At 46.0% G+C, this 15,153-nt stretch overlaps 1 protein-coding gene across 8 annotated transcripts in view; it reads right to left on the bottom strand.

Moving 5' to 3' along the window:
• Positions 1-15,153, bottom strand: part of LOC121284611 (collagen alpha-3(VI) chain-like) — a 244,605-nt gene that overhangs the window by 148,602 nt on the left and 80,850 nt on the right. The window lies entirely within an intron of this gene.

The following is a 15,153-nucleotide window of genomic DNA, read 5'->3' as shown; positions in this document are numbered from 1 at the left end:
ACAGACTGAAGGAGGGACACAAGCACATGCCAGGGAGTGGGAAGGGGATGGAGGGTGCCACAGATTTGGATAAGCTTGTCAAAAGTGAACATTCTCCCGCAGCTGAGACTGTTCAGCTGCAGTTCCATCGATATGCTTGGAGTCAGAGCTCTGAAGCTTTTCTGCCCACTGGGTCCAGACTGCAAATTAATGTGTGTTTTAGGGGAAAGCAGAGCAATTGGGTGACTGGGCAAGTTGTAGGATCCCTTTGCAAAAGGTGGCCATGGTACAGTTGCTGGTGGAGGCATTCACAGCCCCTAGCAAAGTTCATTCAGGTTTGGACCATTACCCATCATGGTTCAAGCTAACAATGCAGCCTTGCAGTGCGGGTTAGGTGAATGCCTGCGCCTGAGCTGATAGCACAGCACGTAGTCCAGTAGCCAAAGCAGCCGTCAATCAGTCAAGTGGAGTGGGTGAAGGTAGGGTTTCGGACAGCCATGAAGTGCACTATACACTGGCCATCCAAGTGGAAGCCAGCGTCTCCGGTATGCACAAAGGGGCCTTCAGACTTAACCAAGAGAGGTTCTTAGGACACATATGCTAATCCATGGGTCTCTCTCTTCGATCCTGCAGGAGGAGAACATCAGGATCATGGCTTGCAGGGAGCAGAGGAGAAGAAGAAGAGTGTAGCAGAGGCGTCTGGCTCAGCAAAGGGAAGAGCTCCTCCCTCGAAATGAAGGGGTGACAGGGCCTGCTGTGTATGCAGCTGAAGATCTACAGTGAGCCATCGCTCATAGGTGTTTCGCTAGGCCCAGGGTCTATAGACAGTGCCGGTCATTCCTGCAGATGAGTGAGAACCAATGTTACCAAAGACTGCGCATGTCTAGGGAACTGGTTGGTCACATGTGCCACCTGCTGCAGGATTTGACGTCACAGGGACATGAAGGCCATCTACTGTCAGTGGCCGTGAAAATGACAGAAGCACTCAATTTTTACGCCAGTGGCTCCTTCCAGGGCACCACAGGTGATCTGTGTGGGATCTCGCAAGCTTTGACGCACAAGTGTCTCCAGGAGGTCATGGACACCATCTTCGCGAAGGCATGGAACTTTGTGCATTTCGACTAGGATCAGGAAAGTCAGGAAGAAAGAGCGCTGGGATTTGTGCAGATCTCAGATTTTCCACAGGAGCAGGGTGCCATCAACTGCATTCACATCTGCGCTTAGATCTCCATGGCAACAAGCAGTCAACCACAAGGGCTTCCACTCAGTAAACATTCAGCTGTTGTGCAACAATCACAAACACATCTTGTAGGTCTGCACACAATTCCCAGAGAACGCCCATGACTCCTACATCCTTAGCAGGCCTCAGATCCCTGACATCTTCCAGGTCCAGAGAGGTTGCAGGGTTGGTGCCTCAGGGACAAAGGCAGCGGCCTCAGACTGCAGCAAGTGTGACCGCTTATAGAGGCCCAGGCCACGACCTGGGCTTTGGTGGAGCAAACGATAGGCATATTGAAAACGGAGTTCTGGTGCCTCAACAGGTCTGGTGGAGAACTGCAATACAGTCCATCAGGCGTGTCGCACATCATCGTAGCTTGCTGCATGCTACACAACCTGGTGCTGCAACAGGGGGAGGACCTGGCTGCGGAGGAGATGGAAAAGCTGTACATCTCCTCCAATGAGGGGGACATCAAAGGGGATGATGGCGATGAGGTCCTCGAAGGCAAGGATGCATGCGATGAAGCCACACCGGCCACACGAGGCAGGCGTGCTTGGGAGGCCCTCATAGCTGCAAGATTCATTGAGGATGATGACAAGTTGCACTGAGGACAGTCCTGATACCCTCAACTTGCATCTGTGAACGTTTGAATCCTGAGTGCTGACGGCAACACACATAGCCTCAGTGCTCAGGCTTATGTTATGGAGGCGCAGTGGAGGCCCTAATAGTCATTAGATTCCAGGGGGATGATGACGGCATATAGTGCGGACACTCCATAGATCTTCACATTGCCTCTGTGAATGTCTGACTCCTGCTTGGCTGAGGGCAGCTCGCTTGTGCTCTGTGATCAGGGTCATATCATAAAGACGTAGCCGTGAAACTTCAAATGCACCTGATCCTTTGTTAGCCTTCAGCACCTATTTCCTTCACACACACAAACACACGCTCACACACAAACACACACACTGAGCTCCCTTGACATTCACAGCAGAGGTGGGGCAGCCTGCTGACTGCTACGCCCTGTCTGTGATGACCTTGATGGGCATCCTCTGGAAGGTTGAGACCTGGGTGTCCTTTGGGTGTTATGCTGTAGGCCACATGCACATTTCTTGGCCTGTTGAGCTGGAGCTGCAGGGGTCACAGGAAGAGGGGATTCGGATGGGCCGGACATTCCCAGAGTCACCTGGCTGAATAGCCCTGGGGTGTTGAACTGCTGGCCCTCCTCCCTATGGGTGTCCAAAGGCTCCTGCTTAGGAGTAGAGAGTGAGATCAAGCTGCCCCATACCCCTCTCACGTTGACACTGTTGGAGGCCAGTGATGCAGGACCAATGTCCTGGACCCAAGGTCTCCATGGCAGCCACCATCCTGTCAGTGTTGAACTCAGTGCGTTGGCATGCCAAAGATATCACCTCAGACTGAAGGCACACAGACTCCTCCATTGTGCCTTGCAATCTGAGGAATGCAGTGGACATCTCTTCCTGATGTTCCTGAGCTTGCCTTTGCAGCTCCAACAACTGTGACATGACCAAGTCCAGAGGCTTGTCATCTTACTTGGACTCAGCAGATTTCTGGCCTCCAGCACTGCTGGTTCTGATGAGCATTGCTGACCTCACCATCAGCACAGGAATGGTCCAGTTCATTGTGGTTAAGCTGTATGACTCTATTTTCAAAGTCTGTGAGGAACTTGATGTCAGGCATTCCTCCACCAGTCTGTGATGTCTCTCTTTTGTTGTGTGCCAGCTTGTCCTGCATGAATTCAGATGGAGAGAATGTATGCAGGATGCCTGCCAGGCCAGATGATAAGGATGCCTAGCATGTGCGGGTGGTGAATGGTGTCATGGACAGAATGAAGATATGATCTGCAAAGCAGATAAAGGTGTATGTGAGAGATTGAGTAATGATGTCCCTTAAACTGGCAGTGAGTGAGATCCTTGTGGACGTGTGATGTGTTTGTGAGTTAAGAGTGATGAGAAGAGTGACTTACCCTCACAGAATGAGGAAATCATTCATAGTCTTTCGGTATTGAGTGGCTGTACTCTTTTGCAGGACATTGGTGCTGACCAGCACTGCCACTGCCTCCCATGCTGGATTGGTGACCTTGCTTGCTGGTCTTCACCCAGAGCCGAGGTTGAGGACTTCATGGCAGCCTCCACTACGTCCAGTAGATGCTTGAGGGAGGCATTGCTAAATTTGGCTGCAGCATGTTTCCTCCCTTTAGCAACCATGACTTCCAGCTTTCGATCCCTTAAAGAGTGCTGGTTCTATGCAGGGGTGCCCTTTAAATATGGCACCTGGATTACTGAAGGTTTGAGGTGTCGGCGGGGCGGGCGACTCAGAGGACCCCTGCCAACAATCTAGAGTATTTCCAGTGAATGCATTATTAATGAGGTGGGACACGCTTGCAAGGGAATGATACAGCGCAAAAACTTGCCATTGCAGCCAGCGGATAAAACAACTTTTTTACTTACATGCTACTGCACTTAGTGCAAATCTGGGGCAATTCCGCCCTGTCTCTGAACATGACTAAGCATCACTAAGGTAAGTATACACAGTGAAGAGCATCTTCAGTTAAACTGACAGACTGGTAAGTCTTTGATCAGTTCCACTGGAGCTCCCATGGCCACTGAAAGTTAGCTTTTTAAAACATTTATACTCTGAGAGAGTGCTATCATTGCTTGACAAGTGATTGTCAACTCCTTGAAAGACACTTCACCTACCCAGCACTTCACTCACCTTTAGCTTCATTTCCCTGCTGCCAACCTTCAGCACAGCATGGCAGCAATTTATGCAGCCCCACCTTCCACCTCTGCTCAGGGGAAGGAGCAAAATTGCACCAGTGCCAACAGTTCCAGCAGCAACACCAGGCACAGCAGCTGCCTTCTCTTTAGCTGCATGCCCCCTGCCCCTAACTGGGGGGAGGGGATTAAACACCAAGATTCACTTTAATGGAAGCGAGGCCTCCACCAAAAGTTGTCCTGACAGAACACCTGCTTTCTTAGCATGTCTGAGCATCAGTACCTCAGGCAGCTCAGACTCTCATGTTAGGTCAATGTTAACATCTGCAGCCTCGTGGAATAAGACCTCCTTCCCAATGGAGCAGGTGGATATGCAGTGCCAATAACCGATAAGGTACCTGTTACTGGAGGGGCATTCCCCAGGTCTCTGCCTCTTGCCAAGTTGTGTGCTGTCTCTCTTATTATTGGATGTGGTCTGGTATGTGGTAGTTGTGGTCCTGCACTTGCTGATAAGGCTGGAGGCGATATCATTAGCAAACTCTACCATTTATTTAACATTATGTTAACTATTTACAAGGTTGTCTCTACATGATGCTTTACACAGAACTATATCTCACCATGATGTGATCTTATGTCACTGACGATGAAGACTATATGTTTCCATTATTCAACATTAACCTTTTATACTACTTCTCCCCCCCAAATATCTGACTCAATAAATACTAATTACCTTATCTTATATCTCCCCTCAAAGTTTCTGCCTTCATCTCTGGTTCACAGAGAGAAGCCTTACGTTGGTTTCATCAACCTCCCAGGCCTTGTTCAGATTTTTCTCTGAAGTTGCATTGGATTCACGTTCTCTGTTTTCTCTTGAACCCTGTTGAGTAGCTTGTGAATGTTCAGAGGCCACTGGTTCTCTGTTCAGGTTTTCTTTCTGATCATATGGATGGTTAGTCCATTCCATTGAAGGTGGTCTTCTTGTTGATATAAGTGTATTTCTATTTATTTGTACTATCCTATTCTCAGTTTCAACCAGCTAAGATCTCAGACTTCTTGTCTTTTCCAGTATTTGGCCTTCTCTATTCTGTTCTCTAATCCAGATTTGTTCACCTGGTTGGAGATCTGGTAACTCATGTACTCTATGGCGATTGTTGCAATTCTTTCCCTGATTTGCACAATACTCATTCTCCTTCTCTCTTACTCTCTTGATGTCAGAGGTTTTCAGACATAGTATGAGCATATGTGGAAGAACAGGAAGTTGTGTACCTAATCTTCTTCCCATCAGTAATTCTGACGGAGTAAATCCATTCTGTAATGGTGTGGAACAGTAGCTCAACTGTGCTAAGTTGATATCATTCTTTTTCAACAAAGCTTTTAGCGTTCTTACTCCTCTCTCATTCTCACCATTTGCTTATGAGTACCTGCATGAACTAGTTATATGGACAAATCCAGAGTCTTCTATAAATTTCTTGAATCCTTCATTCACAAACTGTGGGCCATTGTCTGAAATTACAAGGTCTGGAATGCCATGTGTGACATACATTTCGTTTAGTGAACGAATGACTGCTTCTGAGGTTGTTCATGAAGATGTTTAACCTCAATCCATCGGGAGTAACAACTGTGAGGAACGTCTTCCCCTCAAGCTTGAAAAAGTCCATTCTGAGATGTTCCCAGGGTCTGGATGGAAATGAGGATACAATCAATGTTCCTTCTGCTCTTGTGATGGATTGCACAGGTGATGCATCTCGAAATTATTCCTTGTAGCCACCAAACTGAATTTTGTACCCTAGCATGATACTTTGTAATGTCTAGGTTTCCCTGGCATATTTGTTGAAGGATTTTGAGTCTAAGGACTCTTGGTATGACCAACCTCTCACTGTAGTATCTGATGTATGACAATATTGATATAACTGGGACTTAGATACTGGGATGCCTTGTTTTGCTTGAAATACTGTTTTAAGATTATATTGTTCGGAATATAATCCAGCCATCCATTTTTGCAGTATTCTGTGATTTTTAGCACATTCTTCACCTGCTTTCTGTGTTTGGCATATTTCATTCAGCATCCATGTGGTTTACAGTGTGAACTTTGTTATGTGTGAGCTGCATGAGTCTATCTCCTCAATTAGATTTATGTCTTCCTGCTCAGGCTTCCCAACAGCTGTTATTTGCTGGTTGCCTTGTACATATTCATCTGCTTCCTTCATTTGAAGCTCCAAGGAAATTTTCTGTCTGGTTTCCTCTAGATTTTCCAGTTCATCTCCTTTAAAGATGTCAGGAAGATATATTAATCTTATTGGAATTTATTGTAAAATAGTGGTATACGTGTCTATATGTGTTTGTGTGTGTGGCTTAATTGGATTAAAGACAGTTTGAAGGCTTTGCAGTAAACATGATAAACATGGGGGAAGTTTAGAATGTAAGATGTAAAAGGACATTTGCATTTTTAAATAAACCAGACTAGATTCTTTTCAAAAGAGGGGTGAAATGTGTCACCTAGACAGGTGAAGTTCAGAAACAGTGTGTTTATTTTTTCCCAAAGATTACTGGTGCTGTGAGAGATTTTTATTATCAGAAAGATAAAGTCCAAAGACATAGTTTTTAAATTTCATTCAGGGGATATGGCCTTCACTGGCTGGGACAGCATTTATTGCCCATCCATAGTTACCCATGAGAAGGTGGTGGTGAGTTGCCTTCTTGAGCCGCTGCAGTCCATGAAGTATAGGTATGCCCATGATGCTGTAAGGAAGGGAATTGCAGGATTTTGTCCAAGCGACAGTGAAGGAACAGTGATATATTTCCAAGTCAGGATGGTGAGCGACTTGGAGGGGAACTTCCAGGTAGTGATGTTCCCATCTATCTGCTGCCCTTATCCATGTAGGTGGTAGTGGTCATGGGTTTGGAAGGTGCTGTCGAAGGAGCCTTGGTGAATTCCTGCAGTGCATCTTGTATTTGGTACACATGCTACTGCTGTGTGTTGGTGGTAGAGGGAGTGAATGTTTGTGGTTGTGGTGCCAATCAAGTGGGCTGCTTTGTCCTGGACGGTGTCCAGCTTCTTCAGTGTTGTGGGAGCTGCACTCATCCAGGAAGTGGGGTGTATTCCATCATACTCCTGACTTGTGCCTTGGGTGGACAGGGAGTCAGGAGGTGAGTTACTTGTTGCACAATTCCTAGCCCCTGACCTGCTCTTGTAGCCACAGTGTTTATATGGCTAGTCCAGTTCAGTTTCTGGTCAATGATAACCCCCAGGATGTTGGGATTCAGTGATGATAATGCCATTGAACATCATGGGGTGATGGTTTGATTCTCTCTAGTTGGAAATGGTCATTGCTCGACACTTGTGTGGCACGAATGTCACTTGCTACTTGTCAATCCAAGTCTGGATATTGTCCAGGACTTGCTGCATTTGGATGTGGAATGCTTTAGTATCTGAGGAGTCGTGAATGGTGCTGAACATTGTGCAATCATTAGCGAATGCCTCCACTTCTGACGTTATGATGGAAGGAAGATCACTGAGGAAGCAGCGGCAGATGGTTGGGCTTAGGACACTACCCTGAGGAACTCTTGCAGCGATGCCCTGGAGCTGAGATGACTGACCTCCAACAATCACAACCATTTTCCTTTGTGCTAGGTATGACTCCAACCAACAGAGAGTTTTCACCCTGATTCCCATTGACTCCAGTTTTGCTAGGGCTCCTTGATGTTACACTCAGTCAAGTGCTGCCTTGATGTCAAGGGCAGTCACTCTCACCTCACCTCGGGAGTTCAGCTCATCGTCCATGTTTGAACCAAGGCTGTAATGAGGGCAGGAGCTGCGTGGCCCTGGCGGAACCCAAACTGGGCATCAGTGAGCAGGTCATTGCTAAGCAAGTGCCGCTTAATAGCATTGTTGATGACCCCTTCTATTACTTTACTGATGATCGAGAGTAGACTGATGAGGTGGTAATTGGCCGGGTTGGATTTGTCCTGCTTTTTGTGTACAGGACACACCTGGGCAATTTTCCACATAGTCGAGTAGATGTCAGTGTTGTAGTTGTACTGGCTAGAGGAGTGGCAAGTTCTGGAGCACAAGTCTTCAGTATTATTGCCAGAATATTGTCAGTGCTCATAGCCTTTGCAATATCCAGTGCCTTCAGCTATTTCTCGATATCACGTGGAGTGAATCAAATTGGCTGAAGGCTGGCATCTGTAATGCTGGGTATCTCCAGAGATGGCCGAGATGGATCATCTACTTGGCACCTCTGGCTGAAGATTGTTGTGAATGCTTTATCTTTTGCACTGCTGTGCTGGGCTCCTCCATCATTGAGGATGGGGATATTTGTGGAACCTCCTCCTCCAGTGAGTTGTTTAATTGCCCACTACCATCCATGACTGGATGTGGCAGGACTTAGATCTGATCTGTTGGTTGTGAGATCACTTTACCCTGTCTATCAGTTGCTGCTTATGCTGTTTGGCACACAATTAGTCCTGTGTTACAGCTTCACACCTCATTTTTAGGTATGCCTGGCACTGCTCTTGGCATGCCCTCCTGCACTCTTCTTTGAACCAGGGTTGATCCCCTAGCTTAATGGTAATGGTAGAGTGGGGGATATGCTGGGCCATGAGGCAACAGATTGTGTCCGAGTACAATTCTGTTGCTGATGATGGCCCACAGTACCTCATAGATGCCCAGTCTTGAGTTGCTAGATCTGTTCAAAATCTATCCCATTTAGCACAGTGGTAGTGCCACATGACATGGAGGGTATCCTCAATGTGAAGGTGGTTCTTCGTCTCCACAATGACTTTTCAGTGGTCACTCCTGCAGATACTGTTATGGACAGATGCATCTGCGACAGGCAGATTGGTGAGGATGAGGTCAAATACATTTTTCCCTCTTGTTGGCTCCCTCACCACCTGCCGCATACCCCGTCTAGCAGTTATATTATTTTGGATTCTGCCAGCTTGCTCAGTAGTGGTGCTACCAAGACACTCTTGGTGATGGACATTGAAGTCCCCCACCCAGAGTACATTCTGCACCTTTGCCACCCTCAGTGCTTCCTCTAAGTGATGTTCAACGTGGAGGAGTACTGATTCATCAGCTGAGGGAGGGCAGTGACATGGTAATCAGCAGGAGGTTTCCTTGCCCAGGTTTGGCCAGATGCCATGAGACACCATGGGGTCCCGAGTCAATGTTGAGGGCAACTCCCTCCTGGCTGTATACCACAGTGCCACCAGGTTTGCTGGTGAGACAAGACAGGACATACCCAGGGATGGTAATGGTGGAATCTGGGACATTATCTGTCAGGTATGATTCTGTGAGGATGACTATGTCTGTGAGACAGCTCTCCCAATTTTGGCACTAGCCCCCAGATGTTAGGGAGGAGAACTTTGCAGAGCTGCAGTTGACATTGTTGCTTCCAGTGCCTAAGTCGATGTTGGGTGGTCTGTCCGGTTTCATTCCTTTTTTGTGACTTTGTAGCAGGTTGATACAAAGAGGGCACTTGAGAGTCAACCACATTGCTGTGGGTCTGGAGTCACATGTAGGCCAGTCCAAGTAAGGACAGCAAATTTCCTTCCCTAAAGGCCATTAGTGAACCAGATGGGTGTTTTACAACAATCAGCAATGGTTCCACGGTCATCACGATGAGACTTTTAATTCCAGATTTGTATTGGATTCAAATTACACCATCTGCCATGGTGGGATTCAAACTCGAGTCCTCAGAGCATTACCCTGGGACTTGGGATTACTAGTCTAGCGACAATGCCACTACACCATCACCGCCCCATCTACCTACTGGCGAAACAATGGGAATTTGCTCTCAAAGGGGAAGCAATTAGGAAGGCAAATGGCCTTCATTGCAAGAGGATTTGAGTTCAGAAGTAGGGAAGTCTAACTGCAGTTATACAGGGTCTTGGTGAAATCACACCTGGAGTATTGCGTGCAGTTTTTGTCTCCCCTATACTTGCTATAGAGGGAGTGCAGCAAAGGTTCACTAGGCTGATACCGGGGATGGCAGGAATTTCGTCTGAGGAGAGATTGGTTTGACTGGGCCTGTATTCACTAGAGTTTGGAAGAATGAGAGGGAATCTGATTGAAACATATAAAATTCTAACAGGGCTAGACGGACTGGATGCAGAGAGGGTGTTTCCCCTGGTTGGGAAGTCTAGAACCAAGGGCCACAGTCTCAGGATACAGGGCAGGCCATTTAGGACTGAGATGAGGAAATATTTCTTCACTCAGAGCCTCAAGGGTTATAATCTCTGGATTACTACCCGAGCCACGTGCAAATTGACATAGGGACGCGAGAATAAGGGAAATAAACACGTGGCTAAAGGAGTGGTGCAGGAAAGAGGGGTTCCATTTTGTGGGGCACTGGCATCAGTATTGGAACAGGAAGGCTCTGTACCATTGGGACGGTAGCCTCCTGAACCAATTTGGACCAATGTTCTAGCGAAAAGGGAAAATAGGGTGGTCAACAGGACTTTAAACTAGAAAGAGTGGGGGTAAGGGAAGGGTAAAACTCCAAGAAATATGATTCATGGGAAACAAAGCAGCTGGTTAGGAAGTGACCATAATATGATAGAATTTACCCTGCAATTTGAGAGGAAAAAGCTGGAATCAGATATAACAGTATTACAGTTGAATAAAGGCAGCTACAGAGGCATGAGGGAGGACCTGGCCAGAATTGACTGGGAGATGAGCCTAGCAGGAAAGACAGTGGAACAGCAATGCCAGGAGTTTCTGGGAGTAATTTGGGAGACATAGCAAAAATTCATCCCTAGGAAGAAGAAGCATACTAAAGGAAGGATGAGGCAACCATGGCTCACAAGGGAAGTCAGGGACAGCATAAAAGCTAAAGAGAAAGCATACAATGCGGCGAAGTGGAGTGGGAAACTAGGGGATTGGGAAGCCTACAAAGACCAGGAGAGGACAATTAAAAAAGAAATAAGATTAAATATGAAGGTAAACTAGCCAGTAATATAAAAGAAGATTGCAAGAGTTTTTTTAGATATATAAAAGGTAAGAGAGAGGCAAAAGTGGACATTGGGCCAATGGAAAATGACGCTGGAGAAATAGTAGTGGAGAACAAAGAAATGGCGGAGGAACTGAATAGGTACTTTGTGTCAGTCCTCATGGTGGAAGATACGAGTAACATCCCCAAAGTTCAAGAGAGTTGGGGGGGGCAGAGGTGAGTATGGTGGCCATTCCAAGAGAAGGTGCTAGGAAAACTTAAAGGTCTGAAGGCGGATAAAGCACCTGGACCAGATGGATTACACCCCAGAGTTCTGAAGGAGATAGCTGAAGAGATAGTGGAGGCATTAGTGGTGATCTTTCAGGAATCACTGGAGTCAGGGAGGGTCCCTGAGGACTGGAAAATCGCTAATGTAACCCCCCTGTTTAAGAAGGGAGTGAGGCAAAAGACGGGAAATTACAGGCCGATTAGCCTGACCTCGGTCGTTTGGTAAGATTTTAGAGTCCATTATTAAGGATGAGATTTCATGCATTGGAAGTGCATGGTAAAATAGGGCAAAGTCAGCATGGTTTCATCAAAGGGAGGTCATGCCTGACAAATCTGTTAGAATTCTTTGAGGAGGTAACGAGTAGGTTAGACAAAGGAAAGCCAATGGATGTTAGCTACTTGGACGTCCAGAAGACCTATGACAAGATGCCGCACAGGAGGCTGCTCAGTAAGATAAGAGCCCATGGTGTTAGAGGCAAGGTACTAGCATGAATAGAAGATTGGCTGTCTGGCAGGAGGCAGAGAGTGGGGATAAGGGGGTCCTTCTCAGGATGGCGGCCGGTGACTAGTGGAGTTCCGCAGGGGTCAGTGTTGGGACCACAACTTTTCACTTTATATCTTAATGATCTAGATGAAGGAACTGAGGGCATCCTGGCTAAGTTTGCAGATAATACAAAGATAGGTGGAGGGACAGGTAGTATTGAGGAGGTGGGGAGGCTGCAGAAGGATTTGGACAGATTAGGAGAATAGGCAAAGAAGTGGCAGATGAAATACAATGTGGGGAAATGTGAGGTCATGCACTTTGGTAGGAAGAATAGAGGCATAGAATATTTTCTAAATGGGGAGAGAATTCAGAAATCTGGAGTGCAAAGGGACTTGGGAGTCCTAGTCCAGGATTCTCTTAAGGTTAACTTGCAGGTTGAATTGGTAGTTAAGAAGGCAAATGTAATGTTGGCATTTATTTTGAGAGGACCAGAATATAAAAGCAGGGATGTGCTGCTGAGGCTTTATAAGGCTCTGGTCAGACCACATTTAGAATATTGTGAGCAATTTTGGGCCCCGTATCTCAGGAAGGATGTGCTGGCCTTGGAGAGGGTCCAGAGGATGTTCACTAGAATGATCCCAGGAATGAAAGGCTTAACATATGAGGAACATTTGAGGACTCTGGGTCTATAATCGATGGAGTTTAGAATGATGAGGGGGGATTTGATTGAAACTTACAGAATACTGAAAGGCCTGGATAGAGTGGAAGTGGGGAAGATGTTTCCATTAGTTGGAGAGACTAGGACTCAAGGGCACAGCCTCAGAGTAAAGGGAAGACCTTTTAGAACAGAGATGAGGAGAAACTTCTTTAGCCAGTGAGTGGTGAATGTATGGAATTCATTGCCACATAAGGCTGTGGAGGCCAGATCATTGAATGTATTTAAGACCGAGATATATAGGTTCTTGATTGGTAAGGGGATCAAAGGTTACGGGGAGAAGGCGGGAGAATGGGGTTGAGAAAATTATCAGCCATGATTGAATGGCGGAGCAAACTTGATGGGCCGAATGGCCTAATTTCTGCTAATGTCTTTTGTTCTTATGGTCTTATGGTGGTCAACCTGTGGAATTCTCTACCACATAATGCTGTGGAGGCCAAGTCACTGAGTATGTTCAAGAAAGAAATTGATAAATTTTTGGATTTTAGGGGCATCAAGGGTTATGGAGAGAAAGCAGAAATATGGTGTTGAGATAGAGGATCAGCCATGATCATATTGAATGGTGGAGCAGGCTTGAAGGGCCGAATGGCCTACTCCTGTTCCTATTTTCTATGTTTCTATGTTTTGAAAATATATATAAAGTGTATAAGGGTAGGCGTTTTTAAGGTCTAATACGTGTGAAAAACCTTCAGCACCTATGCCTCAAGCTGCTGTTTTCAAAGAACTGAAGTTAAGAAACCTCACTTTGAATTCAACCTGTTCAGTGTATTTTATGTCACCTTGCCTGGGTCTTCGATGTGTCTTATTGTTGCCTTAACAAAAGTGTAACTGGGAGTCAGATTAAGTAGGAGATTTAGAAGTTATCATAGTAGCAAGTTGTAGATCTATGTATGTACTTAAAATCACTTCTCTTATTAATAAATATTTAATCTAGTTTTGTATAAAACAATAAGACTTGGTAGTCTTATTACTACTGAATTCAAGGTATGTATCTCGAAAGTTATACAAATTGTGGAAGTGTTACCATTGGCTGTGCCATAATAAAAGAGTTGTAAATCTGTGCAAACTTTTCGGCTTGGCGTGAGCATTTGTGATTGCAAGTCACCAACAAGGTTTCTATGATTTCTCTTCCTTTATGCTTGAGTTGAGCAGTCAGCTGTCCTTTGACTGTCAGCTGAATGCCTCCTGGACCACAGATTCATATGGTTGATGGCTAGAGTATCTCTTGTTTTAACAACTTTTCTGCATCTTACAGAATTGAAGCTCCTGCTCCAGCATCTAATTTGAATTTGGTATTGTGTCCATTGACCATAATATCCACACTCCAATAGTTTCCATTTGATCCTGTAATTTCTCCCAAGAATGGCACTTCTGGTTCTTTTTCTTCAACTTGTTGAATGTCTTCAACTTCCTGAATGGTACATGACCTTGGCTGTTTTGCCTTTAATTGTTTGGTTAAAAGCTGTTTGCTGTGGCAGACTGATTTAAAATGGCCTCTCTTCCTACATGAATGGCACTCAATATTTTTATTGTAGCAATCTTAATGCTGATGCAGTCTAATGTTAGCTACTGTGCCCTCTTCTCTGTTTGTACATTATTATGAGGGACATGGGCAGGATGAATAGGAAGCAGCTGTACCCCTTAGTTGAAGGGTCAGTCACAAGGGGACATAAGTTCAAGGTGAGAGGCAGGAGGTTTAGGGGGTATGTGAGGAAAAACCTTTTTACCCAGAGGGTGGTGACGGTCTGGAATGGGCTGCCTGGGAGGGTGTTGGAGGCGGGTTGCCTCACATCCTTTAAAAAGTACCTGGATGAGCACTTGGCACATCATAACATTCAAGGCTATGGGCCAAGTGCAGGTAAATGGGATTAGGTAGGTAGGTCAGGTGTTTCTCACGTGTCGGTGCAGATTCGATGGGCCGAAGGGCCTCTTCTGCACTGCGATTCTGTGATTCTGTGATTCTGTTTGGGGTTAGGTGCGCGGCAATTTTTTATGCTATAAACTAAGCTGTATCAGCCTGTTTTCTCCTCCCAATTTCTTTTTTGCCTTTAGTAAAACTTGTTTTTCTTTCTCTTTTCTATCTGCCTTGCTATGTATACCACTTTCGATAGGGCCAGGTCTTCCCTTGACTGCAAAAAATCATACAATGCCTCTTCTAAGACTCCCACGACAATGGAATCCAGAATGAATTCTTCTTTCAGGGCTCTGTATTTACAATTTTCTGCAAATCGTTATAGCTCATTAATAAAGAAATCTCTGCTCTGTCCCAGTTTTTGGGTGTACCTCTTACGTTTTGCTCACTCAATGATGGTGTTTTTCCAAAGATTAAAATAAGTATTGAAGGCTTTAATAACTTCTCATGATGTGTCTTCATTTATGCCCTGTCTGACTAAAACGTCATCTGCATTGCTGTCAATGGCATATGGCATGGTACCTGCTCCTTGCTACTCTTTTCTGCTAGACCCAGCGCTGTTCTGTACTAGGTGAATCTGCCACATGTCCCTGCTCATGTAACAGAGTCACATGTGGTGACATGATTTCCTTATTTTTGAATTCTTTATTTTTCAGGTTAAAAATCCTCAGCTCTCCGAAGCAGCTCTTTGCCTTCAGGCGGCTTTCCCTGAGCTCACCCGTGCGCATGTGCACACTTCAGCACTAGTGCTCCTCCCACCCCCATCCCGGAAGTGCTGAGGTTATCAGCACGCGTTTCACACTGGGTGGCCGTTAATTGGCCACCCAGCGTGAAACTGCTGTCAGGGTCCAACCGTGGGCAGTGGACCGCTGTGCGGCTGCTCCCGGCC

This window comes from Carcharodon carcharias, chromosome 12 (genome assembly GCF_017639515.1).
Source record: "Carcharodon carcharias isolate sCarCar2 chromosome 12, sCarCar2.pri, whole genome shotgun sequence".
In the NCBI taxonomy this organism is placed as follows: domain Eukaryota; kingdom Metazoa; phylum Chordata; class Chondrichthyes; order Lamniformes; family Lamnidae; genus Carcharodon; species Carcharodon carcharias.
The sequence above is the reverse complement of the archived record's forward strand: the minus strand, read 5'-3'. Positions and strand labels throughout refer to the sequence as shown.